The 12600-nt window shown below is 51.9% G+C and overlaps 1 long non-coding RNA gene across 3 annotated transcripts; it reads left to right on the forward strand.

The window, feature by feature from the left end:
• The first annotated feature begins 5963 nt into the window (after positions 1-5963).
• Positions 5964-9065, forward strand: LOC135289966 (uncharacterized). 3 transcript variants are annotated; one of them, XR_010352704.1, is made up of 5 exons: positions 5964-6087; positions 6342-6526; positions 6657-6777; positions 7356-8398; positions 8751-9065. It is a non-coding gene; the product is annotated as an uncharacterized LOC135289966 (long non-coding RNA). The 3 variants fall into 3 exon arrangements; XR_010352703.1 differs by having other exon boundaries at positions 6049-6526; positions 7356-7936; positions 8284-8398; XR_010352702.1 differs by having other exon boundaries at positions 6027-6526.
• Positions 9066-12600: the final 3535 nt, after the last annotated feature.

The raw sequence follows: 12600 nt of genomic DNA on the forward strand, positions 1-12600 counted from the left end.
GTGTGCTTTCTTCCAATTTCTGTGATGTGAACAAGCAGCTGCAGTTGCTTTACCATCAACTTAAGCTCTTAGAGAAACACCAAACACCATAAATGTTTTTTGTAGCTAAGCATGTCTTGAGTTTCCCCAATCTTCTACCAAGCAGAAAGGAACCACACAGTTACTTAATGTTAATGAAGGGTTTCATGAAAGCAGGTGTATGAGAGCATTGCATCCTAAAACTTCCACATTCAAGAAAACACAAGTGCACTTAGAATAAAACATGAAAATAGCAAAGCATCAGAACAGGATAAAAAGAAATTACTAGATAGGAAGTGATGTAGGAAAAAAAAAAAAAGACATTTTTGATACATCTGCATGTATTTGTAAGCTAAAACAGAAAAAAAAAAAGGGAATGAAGATTTTTAAATTGCACTGTGCAGAAGAGACACACGGACACCACTGTAAACACAGCTGAGAGATTCAACTTCGAGTTGTATTAGAGTGGAATCCATTCACTGAAGGTTTCTGGTGCAAAGATTGAGGAAAAAGGGAGAAAAGTTTAATTTCTGAAACCCATTTAGAGTCCTGGAAGCCTTGTCTAGAGATCTATAAAGCTAAAGCCTCAGAAAACCTGAACCTACACCATCCCCAAATGGATTGATAAGGTATGGTGGGCACACCTCTGCTGTTTTCAGAGTCAATGAAACTGACAATGAATGTCTGGGAATTAGGAATGCCAGCCCAGATTTTATCTCCATTACTCTAAGAACACCTTAATGAGGCACTTCAGGAACTGAGCACTAACATTTTCACTCTGCTCTATTTACTTTGCATTTGAATACAGGCTGGTAGGAGAAGAGATCTGACTTTAATTTCTCCCCAAGTTACCTGTTGCACTTTCAGGTTAGGAGTACATGTAAAATGCAGCTAATCACTCCATCTATCCATGAATGTTCCACTGCTGAACTGACACACAGAAACATCCTTTTTCCTCTTTGTACCTTCCCAAGTGGTGTCTTAACTAGCAGGAGATTTGTGTAAATCACACAGAAAATCACCAAAACTTTTGAAATTAACACTCAATTCCATGATAAAAGCTTCTGAGAAAACGCTTGACAGGATCACTGAACAAACTGAAACTCGGAAGAGAAACATGCATTTTAGCACTGATCAAAGGGAAAGAAAAAGAAATGCTGTAAAATTTCCAAGTGGAAGATAAGGAGAAAGACAGGAAGCACAGGAAGAACAAGGCCCTGTCAGATGAGCTGTGGAAGGTAACTTTGTGCCCCAGCTCTGTCAGAGGACGTTCCCTGTCATTGGTGCAAGCAGCTGGAGACAGAATTACTGCTTGATTTGGGGGCCACAGTCTTGGGAAGTGCAGAAGTGGTTCAATAACGTGACATGAGGGAGTTCCCCCAGAGCAACTGGGATGCCTGAAAGAAGTGAACAGCTCACCACAGCCCGGCCCCTCGGCTGCTTTTCCTTCTGACCCTCCTGGGGAGGCTCTGACATTTCCTCTTCCCTGATGGAAGTGCAGCTGCTGCCAAGGGAAACGTCCCCATACTGACTCAGTGTTCCCTTTGCTTCCCAATGTCCCATCTGCTGTCCCTGTCCAGGAGAGCTGCTCTGCACGGGAGGAAGAGACCGAGGGAGAGCCTGGGAACATGGGGTGCTGCAATCCCTCCTGATCTAGTTCTGTTTGTGGATGGGTACAATTAGACTTGGATAGTTACAAGTGTAGGGATATTTACATACATTGACAGATATTTGTGTAGACATCTGTCTATGTGTATTGTTATATTGATGCATGTAAGTTGATCTGTTTACATCTGTAGTTATATTTACATACTTGTACAGTTGTGTAGCTGTGTAGTTTTATTGCTGGGGTTGTATGGATTTTTTTATTGGTCCACTGATATTTGTATATTTATAGATAGGTTTGATATGTGTATATTATATATGTCATATATGTAATGAAATATGTAATACATATCTACATCTATATATTCTTATGGATAGATATGTATTTACTTCTACTTAAATATATATGGAGTTGCATAGTTCTAAAATTGTATTTATTTAGTTCTGGATCTGAAATTGTTTAGAGAGGGATATTGATGTTTCTGTATTTGTATATGGGTTGTACAATTGTAGTAATAGGTAAAAAATGTAATTGTTATACTTCAATTCATATTTGTGTACAGTGAGTTGTACAGAGTTGCAATAAAATATTTTTTTTAACTGAAGTTGGTATTTGTATATATTTACAAAGCACAATTCTCGCAAAAAATTACATTTTAAACTGAAATTGATATTTGCATGTTTATACATTGGCAGCACAAGTGTAGCAATTTAAAACAAATTTCATTTTTAAACTTAAGGTTTTTTGCATATTTGTGCATTACTACTGCAGGTGTAACTATTTGCAAGAAATGCAGTGTTTCTATTGAAAGAAGTGTAGATTTGTGCTGCCCAAAGCCATGAGCAGATGGAAATGCTGCAGGATTGGGCCATGGCCAGCACATGCCCCACCTGCACTCAGGCTGGGCACGGGCAGCGCAGGTTTGGGATGGCAGCAGAGCCACACGTTGGCTCAGCACTGGCTGCCAAGGCCTGCTGAGAAAACTCCGGGACTCCACTGAGAGAAGAACTCCAAGCAGGAGCCACCTGGAGAGGACAAATCCAGCCCCCATCCCACGGGCAGCTCTTTAGGAAGAGCTCCAAGTGTCCCCCTGAAGCTCATCCCAGAGCCCAGAAGCCAACAGGGATCCTGAGCCAGCTCCGCTGCCTTTGGCAGCACTTGGGCAAATGAGCTGCAGCAAGGGGGAGGCAGCAGTGACTGGGACTGCTGCAGGCTGGGGATGAAGGAAGGGCCATGGACACAAGTGCTGAGATGCTCCAAAATCCAGAAGGAGGCTGGAGAACTGGGAAGGAACAAGTTCTGAAGGCACTGAAACGATGGAAACCCCTTGTGTGAAGTTCCCTGAAGGAACTCCCAAGGACATGGATGCTATAATAAGTAGTACCAGAAGACACAAATGCAGTAACACCAGGAGATGGTCTGTATGACCCACAGGCAATGGCTTAGAAAAAGACCAAGTCTATATTTTATATCTTCTGTTTATTATAGTATCTATATTAAAATATATAATATGTAGTATATAGATGATGAATTACATTTATCATAAATTCGTATGTGTTGTGTGATACATTTTGATATGTTTTGATAAATATTTTTATTTCATATAGTTTTGATATATTCCTCCATCCTGGAGAGTGAAGATGTACAGCAGTCCAAAACCTTCTGCCCACACAGCAGTCAGCCCCGGCTGTGTGCATGCACACCCACCCACTGTCCTTGCTCTCCTCAGCACTTCAGGGCTGCTGTTTGCACAGAACTGGGATGAATTTAACTCGACAGAGCCACAAGTGGGCTGTCCAGCTTGTCATGAACACTCATGTGGCAAGGAACAACACAGAGCTCTTAAATCACATTATCACATGTCCTTTCATTCCTGCTGGGCACTGAGGAACTCTCAAAAGCACCGAAGACACAGAGAAGAGGTGAAAAAACTGGTATCATGCTACTGCTGGTATCCTCATGGAGGAAAATCTGTTGGGTTTCTTAAGGTTGTAGTTTTCCAAAAACTAGGAAAAAATCCTACTGCTCAGCACCAGTAGCTCAATTGTGAATGATTTTCTTGACTTGGCAAAGCTAGGATGTCAACAGTGGACTCCGTCCTTGGTTCAAATCACCTGCCCTCACCTGCAGACAAAAGCACCACCACCAGCAGAAGCTACATCACTCAATTTTCTCAAAAAGCTGGGTAACATTTTTGAGAAGAAAGAAAAACATGTCAGACTCTGTGGATTCATGACAGGACTCTGTGAAACAGTTGCAAAGCAAAGGGCAGCAGCTTCTCTCTGGGACACTCCTTGTGCTCCAGGGCAGCCGGGCTGTCCCAGCTGCCCAGGACCCGGCGCTGAGTGGGCTCTGCAGAGCTGCACAGCGGGGAGGCAGCTTCGGGCACCTCAGCCCCTGGGCAGGAGTGGCTTCTTGCTCTGGAGGGCTCCCTGGGGGCAAATGCAGACTGCTGGCCTTCTGCTCTTGGCCCTAGCCTGGCCTTGCAGGGCTAATCCTGTTCCCTGTGTCACAGAAGTTCCCAGACTGAAATTTGTGCTCCAACATGACAGCCCCAAAGTCTGTGGCGTGTCAGGAAGCTCAGGAATGAACCTGCAGGGCTTGGAAAAGCTGTGCGTCCCCCAGAGCACAAGCAGTTCTCCAACAAGACTTCAAGGCTGAGGGACAAAGCTTCCCCCTTCAGCTCTCCACAGCAGCTCTAGGGAGTCTCTCTCCATTGTGAAATCTCCTTTGTCAGTCTACAGTGACAAGAGCTGGCTGCAGGAGGCATTTGCATTGGAACTCTCCCCAGATGGGGGGAAGAAGAGGTGATTCCTGAGGAAAGAAAAAGGCAACACTGTTTGGGAAAACACCAGCATGAGTTCACTACAACTCCAGGCCAGAAATCCCTTGAATAAAGCAGCATCCATTCATGGGGCAGCACTTTAGCTTTGAAATCAATCTGACAAACCTGCTGCCCCTTCCTGCTGCTGTAGCTGACTCTAAATCACGAGAAATGTGCCAACTCTGCCAAAGACAGGCAGACATGGTGAGATAAAAAGAGCCAGTCTGCTGAAAAGGAGACCAAATGAATGTTTTCTAATGCCCCCTTCTCATCCTTTCCCCAGCCAAGCCAGAGCAATGCCCTTCCTCTCTGTCACCGATGGCGACCCAGGCACGGGATGCGCAGTGGGGACAGAGCCCGCAACTGCTCCCAGTGCCTTCGCCACGGGCTTCCATTGCCCTGAAATGCCGTGCCGGGCGCTGCCCTTCCGTGCCGTGCCGTGCGGAGCCCGGCCAGCGCCGGGAGCCGCCCCGCCCGCGCTGTGCCCGCGGCCCCGGCTCTGCCGCGCTCGTCCCCGCCAAGTCCGGCCCGCGCCGGGGCCGCGCTGGGCGCGAGCGCAGCGCCCCCCTCCGGCCGCGCGCCGCCGGCGCAGCCGCGGCCGTTGCGCCGCGGGCGTTGCGGCCACAGGCGGCGATCGGAGCCATGGCGGAGCTGCCGCTGCCCGCCGGGCTCAGCGCCAGCGCCTTCCCCGCCAAGCTGTGGCGCCTGGTGAACAGCCCCCGCGTCCGCTCCGTGCGCTGGGACAGCCGCGCCCGGGGACTGCTCGTCGACCGCTCGCTCTTCGAGCGGGAGCTGCTCGGCCCGGGCCCCGCCCCCGGGGGCGGTGGCGCTGGGGCGGGGCCGGTGCCGCGCCCCTTCAGGGCCACGCAGTTCAGCAGCTTTGTCCGGCAGCTCTACCGCTACGGCTTCCGCAGGGTGCCGGGCTGGCTCGGCGCGGCTGCGCCGGGCGATGCCGGGGGCTGGCTGCACTTCAGCAGCCCCTGCTTCCGCCGCGACCGCCCCGACCTTCTGCTCCGCCTCCGGCGCCGGAGCGCGGCCGACAGGCGGCGGCCGGCGGCGGGCCGGGAGGGCCGCAGGCGCCCGCCCTGCGGCTCCCGGCAGCTCCCCGGGGCGCGGCCGCCGCCGGACGGGCGGCACGGGCGCGGCCGCTTCCAGCCGCTGCCCCGGGAGCGGCCGCCGCTGCCGCCCGGGTGCCCGCCCAGCGGCTTCCTGCTGCTGCAGCGGGAGCGGACGCTGCCGGACGGGCGGGAGCTGCGCAGCCCCCGGCCCGGCCGCCTCCAGCAGCGCCCCGGGGAGCGGCCGCTGCTCGCCCGGCGCCCGCCCTGCAGCTTCCACCTGCTGCACCGCGACCGGCCGGTGCCGGCCCGGCGGGAGGGGCCGAGCCGCTTCCAGGAGCTGTACGGGGAGCGGCCGGCGCCCGCCCAGCGGGAGGTGCTGGGGATCCCGCCCTGCGACTTGCTCGGGCTCCACGGGGAGCCGCTGCTGCCGCTCGGGCGGGAGGGACCCCCCAGCCGCTTCCAGGAGCTGTACGGGGGGCAGCTGCCTCCTCTCGACCGGGAGGTGCTCCGGCTCCAGCCCTGCAGCTTCCAGCAGCTGCACAGGGAGCAGCAGCCCCAGCCCCCGGCTTTTGACCCACGAGGTAGGAAAAGAGTTGTAGCCTTGCTTTTCCCAAACATAATTAAAAGTGACCGTTTGAAGTATTTTTCCACAAGGCTCTGTCATTCTCGGCCAGCAATTGTCAAGCCTATTAGGAAGGGGAACCTAGAAGGCCAAAGAATTCTCTGCCTTTTTTTTCCTGCTTGCTGCCTGTGATGTTTGTGCGAAGGCAGCAATAGAGCTCTGTATCCCAGAGCCACATTATGGAGCCTGACCAATGGGTTTGGATTCTTGCAGCCACCCCAGGCACTTCAGCATCCAGTGCTCCACCTGGCACTGCTGGTGCAGCATTAACAGCCTCCAGCTCAGCCCGTAACACAACTGAGGAAGAGCAGTCACCAGCGGTGGATCTTGCCTTTGCTGTGGAGCAAATGATCCGGGAGATCAGGAGATCCCTATCTGAAAGGTCTCCCTCTGCCCAGGTAACTCCATTGGAGGGGAAAGGAAGAGGCTGGGCTTACATGGAGAAGAAGAGAAACTTGCATCCCTGATGTGATTCCAAGAAAATACCAAATGATCTTGAGTTTTCTTTCTTTCCATTGGTCTTTCAAGGGCAATATTAATGCTGTGCCTGAGTCTTCAGGAGGTGAGCCTGTGGACAGAGCTGCAGCAGAGGAAGCCTCATCTGGCACGGAGAGCTGCAGGAACAGTTCCCCAGAGCCCGAGGAGCCTGGTAAGTACAGAGCCCCCCTTGGTTTAGAGAGGTGTGAGATGGCTGCTCGGAGCCTGCCTCTGGCAGCAAGGGAGATGAGCAGAGTTGAGCTCCTGTCTGCAGGGCTGGTGCTTCCTGGTGCCTTTAGTTCAAATCCTGCACGGGCACAACCTCCCCGAGCCCTGCCCTCCACACTTCTCCAGAGGCTCTGACACTGAGTCCTCTGCTGTGGCAAGGGAGCAGGGAATAAAGCTGACCTTGTGGGAGTTGTGTCACCAAGCTGGATGTCCCAGTTTGGTTCATAACTCAGCCCCACCAGCCTTCAGCCATTTCAGTGGGGACTGAGGTCTCTCTGTCACTGAGACTGTGTTTCAAGCTCAAGACTTTGCTGAGGCTTTATCAGGATACTTAAACACTTTACACAGTTCAGTTTTGAACACTTGGAAGGATCCCTGTTCTTTAAAGAGCAGGCTTCAAATTGCCAAGTGAGAGTTTGCCTTTCAGGCCATCTTTGACAGTCCCTTGTAGAAGGACAATTGGTGCTCAAGGAACATTTGCACAAGGGCCAATATTGACTCAGTGTTCCCTTTGCTTCCCAGCTCCCATGTGACCGACCTCTCCAGGAGGGCTAGCCTGTGTGGCAGGAAGAGACAGAGGGAGAGCCTGGAACATCGGGCAAGTTGACTTCCTCTGTCTCTAGTTATATTTATAGATGTATATAGTTATGTTTATTTATCTAGGTAGTTGTATTTATAGATTTATGTGATTATATTTATCTATATAGATAGAGATCTGTACAGTTAATTTTTTTTGGTTTTACTGGTATATCGTTATAGCTTTAGATATGTTGTTGTAGTTATAGATGTGCACAGTTGCACTTATACCTGTGTATAGTTACATTTACATATATACATTTGTAAATGCCTATTTATATTTGTATATGGGGGTTTAGCTACGTAGATTGATATTTATATACACCTTTTTTTAACCTCTTGCCCTGTTCTGCTTCCTCGCTCACCTCTTGCTTTCCCCCTGTGCCCCCTGTGTCCCCTCTCCCTGGGCTGGGTCCGAGCTGGCGGCCGGGCCGGGCGCAGCAGCAGTTCCAGCCCCGGGTGTCCCTGGAGCGGTGGGAGCTGCCGGTGGCCCCAGGCACTGTCCCCTGAGGAGCTGCTGAAGGACGGTGAGACTGAGGGGGCTGAGGGGGCGGTGGTGCTGAAGGGACGGTGACCCTGAGCTGCTGCTGGGGCTGAGGGCTGTGGGGCAGCCCAGGGCCATGGTGGCACTGAGGTGACAGGCAAGTGGCACAGGCTGAGGGGGTGGCGGGTCTAAGGGGACGGGATGGGTCAGAAGGGACTGAGAGGGGTGAGAGGACTGTGAGGGGCTGGAGAAGCTGAAGGGGGCTGGGGGTTTGGTGAGAGCATGGCGGGGCTGAGGGGATGGAGGGGCCAGCAGGGAGCACAGAGGGCTCCGGGACTGCAGCTCTGCCAGGCCTTGGAACCAATTCCAGAGCCTCCACTTTTGCCACAGCTGTAATGACCACAAGGACAGCTGGAGACTGCCAGGAGCCAGCAGGGAGAAGCCGAGGGCCAGCAGCAGGAGCAGTGAGCGAGGCCCTGCTGCTGCCAGCCTGGAGAGAGCCCGGGTGAGGCCCCAGGGCCAGGGAGGCAGGGTGGGGCTGAGGCTGGCGTGGGCTGTGGCCGTGGGCCCTGCCCGTGCTGGGGCTGCTCAGCGCAGCTGCCCCGGCTGGCACAGGGGCTGTCCTTGGGCAAGGCAGCTGTGCCGGCAGGGCCCGGGATCTGTGCCAGCTCTGCCGGGCTGCCGGGGCTGCAGGACGGTCCCGCCGCGGCTGCGCTCACCACAGCCCGGCCCGCTCGGCTTCTTTCTCTTTCTAACCCTCCTGGGGAGGCTCTGACATTTCCTCTTCCCTGATGGAAGTGCAGCTGCTGCCAAGGGAAATGTCCCCATACTGACTCAGTGTTTCCTTTCCTTCCCAGATGTGCCATCTGCTGTCCCTGTCCAGGAGATCTGCCAAACTTCATCTGCAGGCTCAGAAGAACCGGTGTCCTTTGGCCACCCTCAGTTCCCTCTGAAGATGGGATCACCTGCAGAGCAGAGGGGACCAGCTGCAGCTCCAGGCCCAGCTCTTGCCAGTCACAGCTGAGCCTGTGGCAAGCTCCAGGAGCTGCTGCCATCTCCCTCCCTGTTGGTAGCTCACTCCCTCCAGTCCCCAGGCCCTGCCCATCCACCTTTTTCCCTCCCAGCTCACCCCTTCGCTTTGCCTTCCCTTATTAAACAGTTTGGCTTTTTCATTTGACTCATGGATCTGTCCATGGAGCTGAAGCAGCACAAATTCTGAGCCTGGGGACACGCAGGGCCCTACTGCCGTTCTCTTCTACGCCGTCATCTGTGCACGGGCAGGAAGGAACAAGGGTAGCTCAGGCTACAAAGGTCCCTGTCCTGCTGCTCCAGTTGCACAGCACTGTGGAGTTAAAGGTGGTGCTGAGCACGCTGAGGGGAACAAGGACCCTGGGTTTTAGAAAAGCCAGCTTGAGTATGCTCTTCCATGGCAAGCATCCACCAAGGGCAGAGGAGCTTGCGATGCTGGAAGTTCTCACCAAGAGCTTCCTGAAAGTACAGCAATGCTCCATGCATACACAGGGACAGGAAGAGGGTAGAACCAGAGACCATGGTGGGCTAACAGTGAGCTCTGGGTGTGACTCAAAGCAAATGAAGCAGCAGCAGAGGCGCGAGCGTCCCAGTGGCCGCAGCGCTGTCAGGCAGTGCCTGCAGGCTGGGTGCGCTTCCGGCAGCTCTGCTCTCCCCACAAGTGAGGAATTGCAGCCCCTGCCTCAGGCCCAGTCAGAAAGCCAACCAAGTGAGACCAGAGGCAGGGGACCTTCCCAGCTCTCTTGGGCATGGCTGCAAAACAGCCACTGCGTCTTCCTGTGCCCATGTTTGGGGTGTGCTGAGCCCAGAGCCGGCCAGCTTGTGCTCTGCTGTGCCAGGAGCGCTCTGGGCGGGCAGAAGTGCTGTGTGCACAGCGGAGCGTCCTGCAAGGGGCTGACCAGAGCCTCCTGCGGGAACAGGGCTCCGCTCCCTGGCTGGGAACAGCCTGCTTTTGCTGCCCTGAGCGCAGGCAGGAGTTCAGGCACGTGCAGAGGCAGCGGGCAGCTCGTGTTTGTAGGGGCCCGGGGCTGCGCGCCCAAAGCGACACGTGGGCGTGGGGAAGGAAGTGACACAGAGCTGGGGGAGGGAAGATGAGCTCGAGCTGGAGTGCCTGTGCTGCAAGGAGCAGAAGGAATTCAGCCTTGCCAGGGTTTCTGACATTTGTGTTGGTGTTCCCTGGGAAATGCTGACATTTGGGGAAGTGCCTTTGGAGGAGAGGAGCTTGATTCTCAAGGCAACTGCTTCCCCAGGAGCCCCCAGTGAGGTAGGTGCAATTACAATCTGCACCCCAGCTCATGCTCAGTATTTACTACAATCTTAAATAACAATAAAGTCAAACACAACAGATGACTGATGTTCCTACCTTCTGCTTCCCAAACACAGCCAAGGGTGGCAGCAGCTACAGCTCCATTCTCCTGAGCTCACAGCGCAGCGCAGCTGCTCCAGCCACACCAGCACGGGACTGGCCGCAGGTTGTACAGCCCGTGCCTGAGCCAGGATCAAAGCGCGTTTCCTCTCAGGTAATGGGAGCCCCGCGCTCTTCCACAGGAGAATGAATGTCAAGAATGCCAGAGCAAATTGAAGTCTCTTGAGCCTGGTGAAGGTGAAATCTGCTTCTGTCCTTGTATAGAGCTATGGGTTTGTTTACATGGCTTCTCCTTCCCTTTTCTGCCTGGCTTTCTCACCTGCAGTTTTCCATAGAAAAGTGAAGCCATAGGTGGAATAAATAGACTCCACAACCTGATGTAGTTATGAAGCGGGTCTGTATTGTCAGCACCGGGCACAAGTGAGATAGCTCTCCTGAAAACTTGTGCCCTGAGCCCTGGTTTGAGCCCCATCTTTTATTCACAAAGGTGCTCCATATACATGACATTCAACCCCTGGCCCTGCCTGTCCTCGCCTGGCATGATAATTAGATCCATGCCCTTCTGAGCATGCCTTGTTCATGGTGGGGGTGACATAGGAGTCTTTGGTGGTCTCTGAGGCTGAAGATTGTGGTCATCCGTATGGCTGAACTTTTCAACTTTTCTCCTTTGTGCGTGTGCTTTGGTCCCTCGGTGCTTATCTGAGTACGTCTCTCAGTCTTGATGAGCTTGGAGAGAGAGAGGAGCCCTTTATCTGGGTTTCTGCATCCTTGGTCTTCTCCCAGTATTGTTCTTTATGCAAGAAGCTTCTAAAATTGGCATTTTTCTATTCTATAGAAAACCTCTATAGACAGAGGTTTCTTAAGTAAATGGTTAAAATTCAACACATAATTCTGCAAGCTAAAATTTAAATGCTTAATTCATATTGCTAACTCAAGGGAGTTCCAAAAATCTCTCTTTCAAAAGCAACAAACCTTTGAAAGGTTCAACCTCAACATAACTGTGAGCCTCAATCAATACCTCCATCTTCCACTTGCTTAAACTCTCTTTGTCCTGGGCACTCTGTATGGCCTTTTTCCTGGAAGCTCTCTGGCTGTCTTGAATGCTTATGGAGTAAAACGTAATCCCTGATCTATTTTCAACTCTCTGCACAGACAGAGACTGCTGGAAGGGAGGGTAGGACTGGTATTGGGGACCTGGCAGCTTGTCCAGGAAACAAAATGATTGAAATTATGGCAATGTGGACAAGGCATGCAAGTCCAGGTGGTAAGCTCAAACATGCAAGTACTTGCAGTTTCCCCTCAGTACTTGACAGTTTAGGGGTATGGTCTCTTCTTATTTCTGTCTCTTAATCCTCAATCATTGCCACACTCCTTCAACATCTTTTGCATTGTGATCTTCCATGTTTTCTCCCTCCCTTCTTCTTTCTGTGACTTTCTGTACACGACAGACAATCTGTCATACACTGTCAGCTTGCTCAGTCACCCGAGCAGTGATAATGATGGTGTAGAAATTGTAGTGGCACAGTAGGCAAACGTGTCATGCTTCTGTGTGCCCTCTGCAGGCAAAGCTGCTTCCCAAAGCTTCAGTCAAACTTGGAACAAAGGCTTGTCACCACTGCTTTGTTGTGGTTTATGCATTGATGGAGCAACACTTCTGTCTCAGCCCGCTTAAGCCACTGCAAAGCTGGAATTGTTGCTTTAGCAGCAGATGTGATGGCAGGGTTCTTACTGCTCCATAGTAAGAACTCTGCAGTTCTTCTAGAAGAGGTTTGTGATCTTTGTGCAATAAGAACGATGCCTTAAACTGCTGCAGTGCAAGTCATGCACTCATGAGATGTGTTTTCAGACACAGGTATTTCTAGATATGCCTAGTGAGTGGCCTCCTGGGGAGCAGGGACAAACGAGGAAGGAAAGTGGGCTGATAAAACATGCTTCTGCTTCAAAAAAAAGCCATGACTTCCCTTCACAGAGAAGGATATAAAATTTTTCTTGATTGGCCTGAAGGGAATAAACAAGTCTCTCTATGTCCTGATCTTTTACTAGTCTGAAATTGTTCAGAAAGGGTGTAATTTTTTTTTTTTTTTTTTTTTTTTTTTTTTTTTTTTTTTTTTTTTTTTTTTGGGGTGGGGGGTTGGGGTCTGCATTTCAAGCCTGTTCTCCCAGCAGTCAGGGCCCTGCACAGCTGCTGTGGGTGGGGCAGGTGCTCAGGTAATTACCAACAGGTGCTTGGTAATTACTAACAGCCAGGTGAGAAGTTGGCTTGTGCCTGGTTGAGGGCTTGAGGACTGTGGTGAGAGAAGGGCCAGGGAGTG

The sequence above is a fragment of the Passer domesticus genome, chromosome Z (genome assembly GCF_036417665.1).
Source record: "Passer domesticus isolate bPasDom1 chromosome Z, bPasDom1.hap1, whole genome shotgun sequence".
Taxonomy (NCBI): Eukaryota; Metazoa; Chordata; class Aves; order Passeriformes; family Passeridae; genus Passer; species Passer domesticus.